General features: G+C 37.0%; 1 protein-coding gene across 2 annotated transcripts in view; it reads right to left on the bottom strand.

Annotated features, from left to right (window-relative positions):
* The window catches only part of CTNNA2 (catenin alpha 2), a 500,115-nt gene that overhangs the window by 170,357 nt on the left and 310,565 nt on the right, over nt 1–19,193 (bottom strand). The window lies entirely within an intron of this gene.

Raw genomic sequence — 19,193 nt, 5'->3', positions numbered from 1 at the left:
AGTTGTTCAGGTGCGACCACACGCTCTGAACAACAGCAAAGAGTAGAACTTGAAAACATGGTCCAGGTCCTGGTTGATAGTCTCACTGGTTTGAGTGAAAAAGGACTAAGTTTGATGCTAACTACCTGCTTAAGTCTCCTGATCTGCCTTACAAACCTTCCATCATTAAATCAGCCTTGCCCCAGCTGCAGCTTTACAATATATAGCGTATGCACACTTCTTGTGCAACTTCTGCATGATGTTCAACTGTACACACAGACTGTTTGCAACCAGCAGTAACTCTTAGTTGAAGCAATATATTTTTCTTCTTAAGTAGTATATTTATTTGATCCTAATTCAGAAGTTTCATCTAACCTATAGCTAACCTTGGAGGAGTTTGTTTTCTCCTTCCAGGAGTTAAAAAGATAAAGTTTCTTTATATTTCAAATATAATTTGCTAAGTTTTTTATGTGTATATTTTGTGCTTCCAGAGGATTAAAGAAGAAATTTTATCACAGAAATAGGAAAATAGATTTGCAGATGTAGCAATCTTGTACAACCCAGAGTTCAGAAAAACATTCGCACTCCCATCAAGAAGGAAAAAATCATTTCCCAAATTGTCCCAAGTTTCTTCCTACGGAGATTAAAAGGACAATGATGCAACTCCTACGTGACTCCTTTCAACTGCTTATAACAACAGACCAGCATCAATTCCCTTCCTGTGATTATGCTCCCAGGATTATTTCACGCCTGTCTCCTGGTTCCTATATTCGTCGATGTTAGGCATTTTTTTGCAAGGTGAACACAAGTTATTTTATTCAGAGGTGTGAAAAAAAGAACTGGCCCTTGGTGCATTAGTCAGGTTTCCATCACTACAAAGTAAAGCATCAACTGGGATTAAAACTCTAGAAATCACATTTTTTGAAACTCTTCCCAACTACATAATTATGCCCCAAATGATTCTCTGCCAGGTGGTTTGGCTAACAGATGGAATGGTATATTTGTTCACCAAGCTCCATTCCAAAAACTGTGAGCCAGAAGAATCTAAATTATTGATTGACAGTTACATATGCCTAATAATTAATTAAACTTTAGCTACAAATTGCAGTGAGTCCTGGGAACACTTCAGAAAAAAGAAATAATCATATAGAAAACGTGATATTGTCTTTACAGTAACGTTTTTAAATCATGGCAGCTAAAAATAATGGTATGCAATGATGCACTTACAGACAAAAGAGATTTGGTATATGAAGTGCTTTAGTAATGCTTAAAGCAGGATACGTTGTATAACGTTAAAAATTGCTCCTGTAAGGTTGCTTTTTTTGCAATCCCAAATTTCATCAAATGCTTACTAAAACCAACTAGGAGTTTTGACCAGACCTAACAAATGCAGTCAGGTTCAGAAGGCTCTTCCCAGACAACATATGCACTACAAAATTGCCATTAATGGTCTGGAGGGAGAAATCAAACTGAGCTCAAACCATGAAATAGCTGTTACTTTATACATCCTCAATCAGGAGTTACCTGTATTTCTTGCCTGTAAATCCCAGATGGAAATATGGACAGCTTTGTCATCCAGTGTATGGCCAAAGAGTCCATTTCATCTGGATGTGTCAAAATGATTGTGTACGTGCTCAGCTGGTAATGATGGCAAAGACAGTAAATCCAGCATGGTCTGAAGGTGTCTGACATCCACCACACATGCAGATTGACTGTGCTGAGGACACACAGCAGGCGTTTCTGAGTGATGAATGGCACATGTCATCAGTCATTTTCAAGCTGGAAACAGCCTGGATTTTCTGCTCCTGTGCTGATCAGCTGGGCCACAAAGGTACAAGAAGTCTACAGCAGAGCTGACCCTGTCCCATTAAACATTTCCCTAAACGTCTGCAAACATCACCCGTTTTCCAGCCCATGCGCTGGCCCTCATCAAAATCACGTGAAGCTGAAGGTAACAACAGATTCACTTTCCCCCCAAACCCCCCATGGGAAAATAGTAATTAATTTCAAACCCAGAAAATGAGAAAAGCTTTTTGTCATAGGATATTAATATCCCTACTTCTGCTATCACAAAGCTGTGCCAGGAACACTGATTTAATACGCACTGCAAAGCGATTACCATGCAAATAATATTAGCCAGCAATTTATTACTTTTTTTTTAGTAAAGACCTTGTTTTGGCTAGCAGACCACAGCAACAGATTCCAATAAAAATGGGTAATTGAAAGGAATTTCAAGTGTCTAAATAGCTGTGACACCAAACATATGAAGCAACAGTTCTCAGACTGGCCTCTCGCTCTGCTTGCAATTTCAAGTATGGAGAACCTGGGGAGCCAACAGAGGAACAACTGACACAGCAAGAAGAGAGCACTGAAGCAATAGGAAGGAAAAACCTTCAGGAAAATTCCCTTTCACTAATGACATTAGCAAGGACACCGGAGAATGATGCAGAGGTTTTTAAGCCACTTCGGAAACAGCATTCCTGCCATAACTCCTTCCTTTGCCCCAGTCTTCATTAGCAACATTTTATTTGGAGTAAGTCTATAATTTTAAGTAGCATATTTGTCTACTTATAGCACAGGACTAGAAACTTGCTTAAATTCACTGAAGTGCTAAGCTTCTTGTTCAGCTTTAGAAGTTACCTGGCAATCTTCCTGTCTTGTCTTGATTTGAGCTAATGATTTTAACTAAATTGCTTAATTTTTCTGTTCATTTCACTACCAGTAAATGAACAAAGTTGCTTAACTTAGACGAGAGTGATCTGACATTCACAAAATAAAGGAAATTGCATATTACAAGATCTAAAAATGTTTAATTCCCATACAAAACAGTGACTGACAGTCATAATAACCTGGCTAACAATTAAATGATATCACCTAGAAGATCTGGGGCAAGAAAATATGTCATGGTCAAGTCTTCTACCCCTGGAAAGACCTATGAAAACCATCATATGTGCATGCATTTTTAAGCAGGCCCAGATGCCAGAAAGATCACTGGAAAGCTCATAAAAATGCCAATAGAAAAATAGATTAACAATTCTTACACAAAACCTTCAGATTATTTTAGACAGTGAAAACCTCATCAAATTTCCAGCACTCAATTCACTACAAGACTGAATCAAGAAGAAAGGTAATGGCAATGGAAAGATCCTATGGTGTGTAATGCAGGTTTATGCATGAGCTTAGTGCCTTTTACTGATTCCATCTTAGTATAAGTGAACAAAGATAAAGGTATATAAAAGCATATGCCTTCTTTGAAATAAATACCAGTCTTCTTCATTTCTTTAGATCTCTAATAGCCTTGTCTTAATCTTATGTTATGAGGTTACCTCTGCCGGTATGATAATTGAATTAATACTTCAGCATTTTGCAATTGAAATCTGCCTCATTTCCTCAACAGCTCTTCAGGCAGAATGGCAGCTGACATGAGAAAATCAGGCAGGAACACATTCAGCATTTGCCACAAACCTATATCAAGAAGCATAGTCTTGACTCTCTAACTTTGCCAAGGAGTAGGAGTATTCACAGGCAAAAATCCCAGTTTTAGATACAAGATTTTAAATACAATATTGGTGATTAATAAAGCACTAACTGTCTATACCTGAATTTAATGCACAGTGTCAGAGCCTGTATGTATTTTAAAACATTGGTGGCTCATATTGCTGGATTGATTCTGCCACTGTTATTTCAGGCATGATTTTTTTTTGGTATAACACAAGCCTTGGGTCACTGACGAGAAGTTGTCATTAAGCATTGCAGTTTCCATCTAATATGAACAGTAGGATGTTTCCCTATCCAAATACAGATCAAGTGCTGTGTTTTCCCAATGGAGGTTGGGCTAGAAATGCTGTGGCTTTAACATCTGAAATTGCAGTATCTGCAGGTGAGCTGATAACACTCCTCATCACAGGAGCCCTATAGGAAGCCAAGCTAACTGTGCATAATGGTAGCTCAGTTGCAATCTTCCTATTTGGTGTAGGTTTTCATAGCCAACAGGTTATTTCTAGGCCTGTCCTGAGAAGTTGGTAGCTCAGCTCAGTTAATTTCAAAGGCTGATTGTATTGCAGGGATTGAAAAGATTGACAATTACACCATTATCACAGAGAAACCAGAACCTCTTTGGCTACAAAGCTTTTTCCCTTCGCCTCTCTGGTGGGAATACGCCTCACTTCTACAGATGGGAGCTTTGCGTTGATGATGCTGATTAAACTGGAGCACGTCTGGATGGATCGGAGAAAGCCCTTTTTTTTCTCAGACACATCACTCCACCAAGGGCTTGGTTAAATCTCATGCCAATCTTTAATTCTCACCTATCTATACAGTGCTTTCTTCTTGTCTCATTTCACTGTCCATGGCTAGCTTTGTTAGACAGTGCCTGACAGCTAATAACATATAAGCATGGATGATTAGACCATTCTTTTAGACCCGTGTGAAAGAGGTTGCTTGTAGCATAAAGAGGTTTTAAAATTAATACATAAGGGCCATCAAAGAAGAAAAAAATAAAGGTTTTTTTTTTGCTCTCTTACTTCTGCCATGGTAACTAAAAGGCTTGATTCTCAGATCACAGGTAGTCTGGTTAATCCAGAAGGTTTCTACTTCTCTACTGATGTTACAGCCTTCATGTGCTGGAAGTTTCTGCTAAATCTGTGTATTCAGCTGGCTGACTTCAGATTTTTCAAAGATGAGTAAAGTTTCTCCAGAATTATGCTGGCAAGGGAGTACCAGCTCATCCCAGAGATCTGGAGGATTCTATGGACACAACATTCCCTCATACAGATAGAAAATGCATGGACTCCTATTTCAGAGCCGAAAGGGAACAGTCTCCACGTCACACAAGGACGTGTATGTCCCATCAGAGAGGACAGCAGCTTGCTGAAAGTGACTTTGAACAGCTACTTCCAGAAGCAGCCACAATTTCAGCAGCAAATTCCACTGAAATAACTGAAATCACCTCCAGCAAGGTCCTTTATCTCTGACTGATTGTGTAATACAAGTTTCCCCATCAGGGCTCAGGAATTGTTGCACTCTAAATTCACAGCCTACTTCAGAGTAATTTCCTCAAGTAGGTAAGTAGTGTCATTTGAAAATATAGATTTGCTTAATGTCAGAAAAGAAAAAAAGAATTCTTGTAATAAGGTACTGCCACCAGCATATCAAATGGCGGAATTAAAGCTAATTGAATACTTCCAGCCAGTAGAATAGCATCAGGTGATATTCACAGGATAAGAAACTGTATTCTAGACAAAAGTGGTTATGAAAAAAACCACAAGGTTTTCAAATCTTTTGTAAGGGAAACTGTTCAATTGTCCTCTATGTCTACGTAGGGTAAGATAAGAAGTAATCAGCTCAACTTGCAACAAAAGAGATTTGGATTACATACTAGAAAGCATTTTCTAACTGTAAATACAGTTCCGTACAGACGAAATAACTTTTATTTATGCCAAGAATTTTGGCCTTTTAATCCTTTGTTGCAACTGAACTGTATTAGGACTCTTCAAATAACTCTCCATATTATATTGCTTTTTAGGAACAACACCACTTTCTATTTTACTTTGCAAAATTAAGACCTTTTTCACTTACTGTCATCTCATCAATTTTCTTAATTTAAACTTATCTCTACACACCAATATTTAAGTGAAATATATATGTGGATGCTTGTGTATTCACAAGGTTCTGACATACAGCAAACTGACATGTAATGAAATCATTAAATTTGATTAAGGTAATTGGCAGGGAACAACTAACCTTTATATTAAAGCTCGTGTGTAGAAATCCATATATTTAGATTGGTCCATATGTCTGCACCATTTTGAACTGTTTAATTCAACCTTCACTCAGGTAGAGAGAATCTTACAGCAAGGTTTGATCTAAATGGTATCACTCATACGAGCACAAACTCACACTTTCCAGTGTAAGTGCATTTACATGTTGTCACTAATACACCACAGATAGACTAAATGCTACTTATGCACTGTTACTTGTGAGGCACTGGAATGGGTTGCCCAAGGAAGCTGTGAATGCTCCACCCCTGGAAGTGTTCAAGGCCAGGTTGGATGGAGCCCTGGGTGACATGGTCTAGCGTGAGGTGTCTGTCCATGGCAGCGGGGTTGGAACTAGATGATCTTAAGGTCCTTTCCAACCCTAACTATTCTATGATTTTATGATTCTATTATGTTCAGGTTACTGGAAATTCCTGTTGACTGGACAGCACAGCCAGAGCACTGCTTAGTGATTTTGAAAGTAAAGTGCAAGTTTGAGGCAGAAACAAGGACCTATGATGTTAGCTTTATTCTATTTGCTTATTTTATGCATAACACAATGGCAGAGTAGGACAGAGGTGTAAGTCCCTAGATTATAAATTGAACTATTTTCAACCCCTGCATTTTCCACTTGCCTTTTGTTCCAATAATTTTTGTTCTTTTGCAGTAGTTTAAAGAAGAAAGACTGCCAGGAGAACAAATGGGTATCACTTCTATATTTCTGTCACTATTGTATATCTGAATATTTCATATTCAGAACAGGGCTAAAATTTTAACAATTCCAGGTGGGTTCGATAACAGGGATATGGTACAGTTTAATTCAAAGACGTCTTTATACATTCATTTCCTGAAACACTGTATACAAGTGCATTAAATATTGTTACTTAGCTGCTAAAATGATAGAAAAAATTATTGAAAGCATTTTCAGAAGCTATTTAGCTCACTTTCCTGCAAAAAGTCAGAATCTGTTATATCATTCCTAATAAATGTTTGGCTATTATCAAAATCCTCCACTGATAAGGATTTTGCAGTATCCTCAGACAATATTCTTCTGTGCTGAAATCTCTTTACTCCTAATACATTGGCCTTAATTCTAAGCTGAACCTTCCCTGCTGCAATGTTATTCCAGAACTATTTTTCCTGTCCAGCAGGAAAATGAAACCCGTTTATTCTATTCCTTTTTGCAGCAGCCTTTTACATAGTTCACGACCTAGAGGAAAATGGTAGCAATTTTCCCTTCTCCAGATGAAACACCACCAGTTCACTCAATCTTCTCTCATTCGTCATATTTTTCCAGGTCTTTGATCGTTATTTTTACTTTTCTTTTCAATCAGACCTCATCTTCTTTGCAGTCTGTACCCCAAATTGACACAGTACTTCAGCAAAGGTCTTACAAATGTGGGTAGGTAATATATCCCACTTCTACATGGCCAGCCTATGAACAGATTATGATGTGCTGTAACTCACCTATACCCTTTTTTACAGATTCTCTGCTTCATAATTAGTTGTTTCTTTTTGTAAGATGCATATCTTGTCATGTAAAGAAATTTCGGGAAGAAGACAAGGGAACATATTTAGGATTTTGCTTTCTTATGTATAACTATTGAAACTATGCAAATCCATGCTCGAAAACATTAGAAAACCTTTTTTCTCACAACAGTCTGTGTTTTGTTTCATTAATATCTTAGTTACATTCAGTTCAGTTCTCTCAGTACTGTGTATACACAAAACTTCAGTCTTTTAAGGAACCACTTTTCTTTTAATGAAGCAGCTCATTTGCCTAAATTGACCACACAAATACATTTGCACAAAGCAGAGTTGTTAATTTATCTGCCTATTTCAGCCAGGCACTTAACCATATCCTTAACTGGATACAGTGACCTAAAACTGGGAATAAGCCAGTCATTCAATATAAAATAATAAATCCTTCCTCCTATAGACTACAGGCTGGAAATACTTTGCATTGCAAAGCACTTTTAAATACTATTTTTAGACAACAATTTTGTTTCAGAAAATTAGTCATCTGAATGACAACATATGAGACAAGGCACTACTAAATAATACTGTTTTTTAAAGTATATAAAGAAATTTTTCTACCATATGAAGACAGGGGGTTTCATTTTCTTATCCCTTCCAGAGTATGGCAGCTCTCCTGACAGCACTGCAGTGCTTCTTCTGGATGTGACCCAAGTATGCTGACATTTGAGAGACATTACAGAGCTGAGAGGAACTATATTAATTATCATGAAAAGTCAAAGCTGTCTTCAGAATCTCTCAAACAACATCATGTAATTCAGCATTGTGTAAAACATGTTGGGGTTAAATGACACCCCAAATATTATTTTAAACTCTGATTTTGGTTGTACGTCCCTTTTATTAAACAAAATGAACCACACCTCAGGAATGATGCTTTCACAAGAATATGAATATTTGGAGGGGGCCATGAATCTGTTTTACTGGTGAGTATGCTAAACTGCTTTAATTCTCTGATTCAAAGCCCACTGAAAGAAATAGAAAGACTTTACATACTAATCAACCCAAGATCAGCCTCAGCAGTTGACACACACAAAGGTACCACAGACAAACTTCTCATTTTTGACACAAATTCTCTGTTTTTCTTTCCCCTCTGCCTTGAAATAGCTGTGTGCACACACAAACCTGCCCTTCTCTCTGTTTCCAAGGCTAATGACTTTGGGCTGCTCACCATTCTTAGACACCTTCACCTTTAAACAACTTCAATTTCACCACATATTTCTTGGCTGAATTTCTTTTCCACCTCTTTGTAGTCTGTTTTCACACCTGGTACCAGCATCTCTTCCTTGATTCTCTCTTGTACCCAATTCTATCCTCTTCCTCATCATTACTAACAAAACCATCTTCACATGAGCTCTCAAGAAGGAGTCTCTCACTATCTCCCTAGGCTACAGACCTAATTTTAAGACTAATTTCTCGTACCTATCCACATCCCAATTTCTTTCATTTTCCTCTACTACAGCTCTTCCTTTTTCTTCTCTTTTTGCTAATCTGATGCATACATCTCCTGCAAATGCATCACACCCTCGAGCCTCACTGTTACTCAATGCGTATATTAAGCTAGAATGACTTCCAAATATATCAACTTTCTAAGTATAGCTGTGATATCAGGTTTGCAAGCATTTGATCCAGTTTCTGTTTGGGTTGTAATCTCTTTGGGACGTACTTTGCATCTTCATTTGCATTCTGTATATAACATATGATATTTCTTTTTTAATGTGGGTTTTTTTTTGTTGTCACTTGTGGCTTTAGCATTAAAGCTATATAACAGCTAGCATGTGGAAAAGTTCAGTCTTTAGAAAGTTTCTCTTCAGTCCTAATTCAGGCAAAATTTCACTGGGTTTAATGAAATCCCTGACTAAATCCAGACTGATGTAATACTTAGATCTGTGAACACTGAAGTTTTCCATTACGTAAATGAATCCAGAGAAATAATCTAGAGACATGTTATGAACAAGAATACTTATATATATATCTGTATATTTTAATGCAAAAAAATATCTGATTGGATATAATTTTTTTGTACATACATGCATGAGTAACCATAGCCTGGTACTTCCAGAGTTTTACTGCTTTTCCATTAGAGTTATTCCTAAAAAATATTACTGTAGAAGCAGATATAAATGCTGATTACCACACATTAGAAATTTTATTTTGTATAGTCAGAATTAAATATATTTTTTATGAACATTATTTTCTAAATGCCTCATTTTCAGACTTTAGCACAAGTACTGCCAAGAGTTTGAATTCAATCAATTTATTTGGGAGGTCACATAAGCAATCTGTATAAGCTATTCTTATATTTCACATAGACACTCCAAGACTGTTAAAAGCAGCAGTTCATCTCCTAGCTCCAATGCAATCACCACCTGAATTAATGAATTCACAGCTTGGCCTTGATACTTTACTACATGGTTTAGCGCAGGCAAGGTAAGTATCATATATCATCTCTCCCTGCCACTTCTCTACATATATAAGCATATATATAAGCTTATATATACACCATACATAAGGAGATGGATATATATATATATTCATGGTGACTGATATTTCTGTTCCAGTCATGCTATTCAATATTAGTCATAATAATCATGAAGAGTCGTTTGAATTACTTGAATTGCACTTACAACAAATTGATATTATCAAGGATTTAATATTTATGAGCTTTCTTTGGACCTCTTAGAATTAATTTTACCAGCAAAGCTCAGAGTGTGTCCATCCAGCTAAAAATACAGGTGCACTGAAGAAAGTGAGCCTTTAGGAGACAGAGTCTCTATTATGAAGACAGAAACAATACTTCCTTTAGTTCCTCATTACTTATCTATTCTTATTTAACTGATGCTACTGTTTTGCCTTTTCCATACATACAACCTTAGTGAAGGCCTACCAGTGATTTCCAGTCAGAATTTGGCAAAGATCCCCAAGAGATTTGCAAACTTATCAGACAATAATCCCGCTGCTAAAAGCAAGCCTTGACTCCTTTTCTGGGATCTTTATGTGGCTTTGTTAAAACATTTTTCTTTCTGACATGTCAGCAGCCAAACTAACAAGGCTTCAGTGACAAATGATCTACTTAACCCTCTAAAAAGGAATCCCAAGTTGTTTCTTAGGACAGTTTTCATTTTTATGTATGAAAGATCAGACAAAGACACATTATCTTTCAAGGAAAGTGATGATGCAACTGCAACATTTGGAAAATAATCTCATTCCACCTGAGTGTTTTTCTCTTTTTGCTTGATTGGTTTTGGGGAAGGAAGAAGATACACGCAGAATATAACAAAAATCTGATCTAGATTGTCCTAAGTTTCTGAGATGCTACTTCCCTAATTCAGTCGAACAAACAAATTATCTCTGTTCTTAACTTTAAGAGGTAGGGTCTGGAATAACCACACATCTCCACACACTTTAAGTGTCATTAATGAGTTGATGCAATGACAAAGATGTACACAAGACCTTTAGAAGTGATTTAGTGTCTGTCTCTCTCCTTGACCATTGTTTCATGACCCTATGTCAGCCAGAGGATTTTTTATTTCTGAATCTCAGACATTTAAACAAAGTGAGTTTGCTTCAGTTACTATGTTTATATTCGAAGAAAGGCAGAGAAAAAGATGTGATAAAGTCTTACTTGGTAAGAGATGTCTTTCTGTAAGGGAGACTTGAACTAAAGCAGTTAATTTTCACAGATACATAAAAACAAGAATCAGGAGATAGCTGCAAAGTCATCTAGTTCTTACACCACTCTCAGAGAAGGCAACAGTATGTTCCTATTGACTTCAGCATAAGGTGTATTGATTCCATTACTAGGAAATTATTTTTACCTATAAGTAAACTGGTCAAGGGACTTTTACTCATTATGTTTACTGAGCATGAACTAATACTGTATTAGTCTTGACCTTCTTAATTAAGTCATTGTTGATCTTCAGCCTTAATCCTTCTTGGATTCATCTGATTCCTATCACCAAGTTACACACCACTGGAACTAACAGTTACCTAATCAGCTTCAACAATTTATCTTTCTTTCTTTCTTTTTTCCCATATCCATGCCTTTCAAACACCTACATACATATCACATCCTCCTTAGTTGCTCTAGATCCAATGTTTTAACTAATTCTTTATGACAGGATGTCAATGTCAAGTAGTATTGAGCCTTAAACAGTCAGGGATTGCTAAATCTAATATTCAAGCACCTTCCCAACCGTTATATAGCAAACTGTTGAGAACTGATTGTAGGGAGGGTTTGACTCAGCTGCACTTACCTCCCTTTCTGAGAATAGCTTTTTAACCTCTTTTTCCTGTAACTTTTGTTTCTGCTTCTTTGTTCTGAAGGGTGCAACAGTCTATTGCTGTAAAGGCTTATATAAAAATTATGTTCCATTTTCATCATTGGAGCAGAAAAGGCTATGAAGCCAAGGCACAGCAAAGAAGCTCTTGACAAATAATGCGTGGTCTACTTTCCTTTTCCTTCACAAACACAATGGAAATGATACGATGGTGCAGTTCACAGGGGTCTTTCATGTGCTCTTGAAATATAAATACGAAGCATAAACTTGTCTTTTAATTTGGAGTTAAAAGTAATTTAACAACTATTGTTAAGGAGGATGATTGATAAATGCATACTATAACAGGAGCAGGAAAACAAAATCATGAAAATAAAGCAGATTTATTTCTAAAATTGCTGTAATGTATTGCCAAACCATTTTTATATATCTTAAGAAAATAATAACAAAAAATCAAGCCAGACCACACAAGTGGAAATCTGGCATAATTATTACTCTTTTGACAACTGTGAAACTACTATTTTCAATTTGTAACTCAGCTGAGCTGATGACAGATTTCTCTTCATTATCGCATTGATTTATGAGGTCATCTTGTCAACTTTCTCCCCCTTCCCACATTATTTACACGAGTTGAGGCAGGGTTTTTTTCTCTCAGAACAAATGGCAACATTTCCAGAAACACTATCAAATTGTGTAAATCCATAACTGCCTTTTGAAATTAAACAGATTTTGTCTGCACGCTGTAGCTCAACTACTATAACACTAGGAAATAATTAGAAAGCAAAACTAATAGAGCACCATATAAAGAGAGTCCAAATGTCTCAAATGCCTTCCTCTTTTCTACTTTTCTTTTACTTTTCTTACTCTAAAAACTACCATGCCTCCTCTCAAGAGCAACTTCCATAGGACTGTTCATTAAGACCAAGTAGATTACAACAGGTATGAAAATCCAGTCGTTCAAGATATGCACGGGTTTGGTTTTTAGTTTGGCTTTGGTTTTTTAGATGGAATTTGATAATTTATTCCTATTTCGTCTTAATAGAAGAATTTTATGAAAAGCAAATGAGTTGTTGGATCATTAACACTCCTCTACTGAGCATACATATAATAAAATGCGCAATAATTCATTTATTATATTAGCAATATCAATCAAAATAAATATTCAAGTTCAATAAGTATCTAATGTGTTTATAAAATGCTAGCTGATAATGAAATATTTCACATTCAGAAGTAAAAAGGAAGATATTAAGCAGTAACTTCAATAGAAGTTGAAGATTTGAATCAGCATGTTTAACTGCTTTATGTTAGTCTTAAAAGATCTAGATAGTCAGCGCTCTGGGTCATATGGGGAATAAGTACAATAATCTCCAGCAGTGTTCAAGGCCAAGTAGGAGCAACGGAGCTTGGAGCAACCTGGTCTAGTGGAAGGTGTCCCTAACCCATGGCAGGGGGTTGGAACTGGATGAGCTTTAAGGACCCTTCCAACCCAAACCATTCTATGATTTATGAATAAGAAGAGTTTCCCTATAAAACGAACTTAGGAAGTCAAAACAAACACAAAGGGAAAGGGGAATTCTGTAACACAGTTTTTAAAACTTTACTTTTCAGGCAGTGGAATCTCACCAAATGTCTGATCTTCTTTCCAACCATTTAAAAATCCCAGCATTCAACTTCTCAAAATAAAACTTATCACTCAGTTCTTCTGCCTGTCCTTCTGTTACCTTCTTCAATTTATATAATCTTTTTGGCTTCACACCTTCAATAGGAAGGATAAGGGTTGGAAGACAGAGTGCAGACATGTAATTACAATACTCTTATTAGTTGATAGTATATGTCCTTGTATGAAGTTGGGAAATGATAGCAGGTAAAAGTGCCTTCCTGATTCTTTTGATTAGCTGAATAATCAAGCTGTTGTTTCTTTGAATGACCTTGACTGTTACAATATAGCTTATTATCAGCTTCCCTGCATTGCCTGTTCTCTAAATACTGTTCTTTCTATTTTAATTTCTTTCTTTTCTCAGAAGAACATATTTTCTCCATTACTTTTCTTCAGTTTAAATTGTCAGTATCTCCCACAGTGCTCACTCTTTGACCTATCAGATCAAGGTAATTGAATGCTTATCTCTTATTTAAATGATACTATTTAAAGTCTCATTTTAATATCAGTATTATTTCAGACTATGTTGTATGGGGTTTGTGTGGCAAGGTTTTGGTGGTGGTGGTGGGTTACAGGGGTGGCTTCAGTGTGAAGCTGCCAGAAGCTTCCCCCATGTCCCATGAAGCCAATGCAGCCAGCTCCAAGACGGACCCACCACTGGCCAAGGATGAGCCCATCAGCAATGGTGGCAGCACCTCTGGAATAATGTATTTAAGAAAGGGAAAAACTTACTTCACAGGAGCAATTGCAGCCAGAAAGAGGAGTGAGAATATGTAAGAGGAACAGCCCTGCAGACCCCAAGGTCAGTGCAGAAAGAGGCAGGAGCTGCTCCAGGCGCTGGAGCAGAGATTCCCCTGCAGCCCACGGTGCAGATCATGGTGAGGCAGACTGTGCCCTGCAATCCACAGAGGTCCATGGTGGAGCGGATCTCCACCTACAGCTCACGGAGGTCCGCTACATTCATATAATACATGCAAAGTTCTATAACCCTGTCGGTATAGGAAATTCCTTCGGAAATACCAGGACTGGCTAATGCTTTAATTTCATTCGCAATGCACCATATTACTTCATTTAACCTGAAATACATACAGGAATTTGTTAACTGTATTCAGATGACAAGCAATACAAAAACCCTGTAAGAAGAATATTGTGTAAGATTTTCTCAGCTACATGGTCCAGTAACAGTGGCATGGAAAAGTTCAGTGTCTTTAAATAACAGTACTTGTAAGAACAAGGATATTTAATCTGAAAAACTACTGGCCTATGGAGGCGAGCTCCATCATTTGTATGTGCTTCTCTTTTCTCTTAGTCCTGTAGAGACAATTTAGTTTACCTGTCTCAAATTGTGGAGAAAGAAAAGAAGTGCAAGTAGTTTTTGTTAATATAATTTACAGACCTAGTTTAGAAAAAAACATATAATGTCAGCAAAGGGAACTATTTTTATCACAGTATATTGTTTAACAACCCTTCACAGTCCTCAAATTTAGTGCACCTATAAAATGCAAGGCAGCTGCAGAGGATGAACAAGCAGTTTAAAATTACTAAAGAGCAAAAAATTATCCCGTTCCCCATCTCCCTGATCCACTCATGTTGGTAGTTCTGTGCAGAAGTGATATGTAAATGCTGTATTTACAAAAAGTTGTCAGGGTTTTAAAATTAGATGATTTTAGGACGTAATTTAAGGAATTATTATAATTAAGAGAGTGACCGTCCACAGTTACAAGCTGAGTTAATGTCCTCAGAAATACTGTCTTTTGAGTTAAGCAGTGAAGTTCTTATAAGCCTGAGGTAGGATTAACACCACTGAAGACCACAGAAGTATGTTGGTGTTAAGCCATACGCAGATCGGATCTAGAGGGCCAGAGTCACACTTAAAATGAGCTGCTGCATTTCATTAACTTCTGAGGAGCTGCGCTAATTTCCATCACAGTAATACAGAAACCTGATGCATAACTGAAAAATGCTAATGGCCCAAACCCCCATAAACAAACACTTTATACAAATATTGTGGGGGGTTTGATCTTGATTTTGCTTTGATCTGCATCCTGATGGCATGTGTAACAATTAATCATTGTGCTCGCTCTCCAATTTACTGGGGGAAAAAAGGCATTGCTCAAAAAAGCTTTGCTTTTTCTTCTTGCCTGTTTCATTAGCTTTCATCTAGCCTCCAAATATTTGCCTCCGTGTTCACTATACTTATCTTTCAGCTTCCATTTCTGCTGCTGTCAAGCCCACATCCATTATATCCCCCACTGAAATCTCCCTTATCAGATCTGCCCTTCAACCTCCCTACCTGCTCCTCTTCCCATCACTCTTCCAAGATTTCAGCTCTTCTCTTGGAGCCAAAGATACATGTTAAAGATTCAGGCAGAAAAACACTGTGAAAAGGTAGCTAAAATCCTAAGAAAAAGAAAAATCACAACAAGGAGTCAGAAGCCTGTTCCAAGGAGCAACGAAGGTGAATCCTTCCACAGCTGGCTGAAAACCTGTCATCGAGGCAGTGACTATATTAATGCTCAGCTGAGTAGTATTTAGCTTAGAAATCCTCTGTGTGTAGCAGCCGGTAAATATTTGCTCTCTACTCTTAAATTGTGTGTATACTGCTTGCAGAGTCTCCCTGTACACTGCAAAACATGCCCAAACTGAAATGGTGCAGAGAGGAAGGGATACATAGGCAGCCAAGTAGGATTTTTGCCATCTTGGCAGGGCTAAATTTTCCTAATGATTTTACTAGTGATAGAGCTGGTAATCCATGATCTTATGTCACCGCAAAGATAATCCAATCCTAGCCAAAATCCCACCATTCCAGAGAAAAAAATCACAGCCATTGCCAACATTTTGCAGCAGGTTGTTGAGTGCTTACTGTTTTTATGCAGACTAACAGGTTAATTTTATCTTATGAATGCTATTTTATCTTTCATTTTTTGCTGAAACCTTCAAAAGGGTAACAAACATCCCTGCATCGACCACAGCACTAGATGTGGAGAATAAGAGTCTGTAAGGTGGGTGATCTTTCATTTAAATGAAAACAGCATGGCACAAATAGTTGGCCACTACTCCAAAGAAACAACCCTGCCAGGTTGCTTTATAATCCTTCGCTTAAAGATGGATCAGCTGGTCTGCATTCCCTGCTTATTTGGGAGTCATTTTCAACTAATGTTCCCTTATTGCAAGGACCAAAGACCAATTTTTAATAGTCTATTGTACTTCTAGCTTTTGGTCTTTCCCTAATGAACTGAAATTTCTTAGAGGGTGTTCAAAAGCACTTCTTTGAGTAGGTGGCTTATGAATTACCCTGTGGATAATTTTGAACTCAGCCAAGAGAAAGTGTTTTTGATTGTGGGTTGTTGTTTTTTTTTCTTTTGAGGACAGATTAAAATCAAGAGAAAATAAGCAGGAGAAGTAATAAAGGAGTATATTGGTACCTAACTGACCTTCCATATCCTGATTTTGCTGGTTTTCATACAGAGTCTAATGCTAGTTAGTAATATACTCCATAGTATTTTTTTAAAGCATATAAAAGTAACAAAACCTATTTAAATCTGTCAGAAAATACAGCAGACATAAAGCATCATTGTACGGCTGCAAGGAGTTAACTTTTCTCATGTCAACCCTTTGGCTGCAAGTGGGATTTCTACATATTGGTATTTACTAACCCTGCCTTTCAGAGGCCTTAGATGTCTCCTTGCACATTTTGCAAAGAGAAATTTGTTTTCAGCTCTGAGGGTCACTCTAAGATCAAAAAGCCACTGTTGATAATCAAAAGCCTGAAGTTTTTTGTGTCTGTGGATCTTTGATTTCAAAATATCTACATAAAAATCAGTGCAAAAGGAATAGCACAGAAGTTCACTGGAATTTCTCAGGTAATTCATCCAGATAACCTTGGACAGTAATAGTATAGATAGAGACAGTGTTAATCAGAAATATTACAAATTAATGAGTGCCAAATTTACACATAGGTAAGCTTTGGTCTTACCACCCCTGAGTTAAGAAGTCATCTAGATCTTCAAAACCCATTTCTCCCTGTCTTCCCTGCCACAGGACAAGGAGGTGTTTGTTGTTAATGAAAGGTTTTCCATATATATCAAAATATTTCAGTTAGTAAGTACATATCAACAAGTGGAGATAACAAATGAAAAAAATACCTTAGCATGAGGGACTGGAATATATGGTGGGTTGGAACTAGACGTTCTTTAAGGTTTCTCCTAACCCTAACCGTTTTATGACTTGATGATTCTATGTTCAAGATGAAACATGGTTTACTTAGGAAAGGGTTTATATAAGCTGGTAGATGATGTTAGACAGGTTTGGGTTGCTTTAAATCAGGGAGGTCTTTTCTGCTCCCTACTTTCTAATCCTGGTGTCTTATAGTGGGTTCAAGAGGAATATTTTATACAAGCATATAACAATATGCTTGCCAATATTATAGATGTGGATGCTCAACAGCAAACGCTTTAAGTGAGACTGCAGAACAATCTACATTCCTATTTCCCTGTGCTCAAAACTTCTGCAAACCTTCATACTCATCATATTTGTTTTTGTCAAAAAGATATTTCCACTTCTTTGTATGAATAGTTCCAATAAGAATATGAAAAATGGTAACAAAACAAAAGCAAACCCAGAAAATAAGCGTAACGCAGCTCAGCATTTATAGCTGAAATCAGCCTGTAAGTGAGCACCAGCAGGGGCCCCAATGTGAAAGTCCTCTGAATGTAACAACCATAGCTTTGAAGATAAATTGAACTCATGACTGTGAGGAAAAAGAGGTGCCCCCTTCACAGTTTTGAGCGCTATGAAATATTCTGTAAAGTCAAAACTTTCCTGAGCCAATTCCAGAGTTAGTGCTACATGCACAGGGAAGAACCATCAGAAATTCAAACGAATGACTTTAATTCAATCTTTAAAATGGGAAAGATAGTTATGGCATAAACTTGTTACTCTCAGCTTTCTCCCTAGCCTCGTTATTCACTTTTTCTAGACCTGCCCATGATGCTCCATCTCTCAAGCTAACAGGCGACAATAGAGCTCCTCTAGGAAGATAAAGTGATCTACAGACCATGCTAATCTTCTCCCCCAGAAAGAAGCAAACAGCACTGAGAACTCCTACATGAATCACACAACTCAATAACTTTTCCACCTGCATAGTTTTCTAATGTTAAAAGATGCTGTTATCTTCCACATATATATATAAAAGGAAGTTATTTGTGAATTACTTGAAAACAGAAAATACAGACTTAGATAACCAAAAGTCAATGTTTGGGATTTTATTTTATTTTTAAATTAGAAAATCCTGATTTTTTTTGAAGACTTCTCTTCAATCACCTGAATGTGCTCTCTGGATGGAGAGAGATGGACATAAAATCATTCAGACAGACAAAGGGCAGAATAAATAATTCCTCTCTATGTAGACCGATGAATCTTTAATTGTGTATACAAACTGAAAGCTGCAATGGGAGACACTAATTCCACACTCTTATTGTCCTGGTAATTGTTTTGATTGACAGGTTCAAATTCCTGCATCAATTCTGGCATAGCAAAGTCTGTGTTTCCCACATCCCTCAGCTATTCTGTGTTAAATGAGTAGTATGGGTCTGTGTCTCAAAATGCCTTTATAATTCCACAAGAAAGCTTCACAGCATAAGAAATGGCTTTTTAATCTCATTTTCAGCAATTTTTTCTGGTCTATAGACACAAAAACATACACGTGCATATATGCGTGTAGATAAAACAACAAAGGCACCATGCAAATTAAAGGCATAACTGAAAACCACAAATAGCAATGTATGAAATTATGATTTGATTAAAAAATATTATTTTCATTATTAGAAATAACACTCTATTAAGTCTTAATAACTGCAATACTTAATTTTAAGATTAATCAGGCAGCAAACTCTTCTTGGATCCTTTCAATAAACTATTCCAGAACAACAAGGCTGAGATCTCTCATGACAAAGATGTTGGGACAGCAATTCATGCTGAGAGTTGGGTTTT

Source organism: Strigops habroptila, chromosome 7 (assembly GCF_004027225.2).
Source record: "Strigops habroptila isolate Jane chromosome 7, bStrHab1.2.pri, whole genome shotgun sequence".
In the NCBI taxonomy this organism is placed as follows: Eukaryota; Metazoa; Chordata; class Aves; order Psittaciformes; family Psittacidae; genus Strigops; species Strigops habroptila.
The sequence above is the reverse complement of the archived record's forward strand: the minus strand, read 5'-3'. Positions and strand labels throughout refer to the sequence as shown.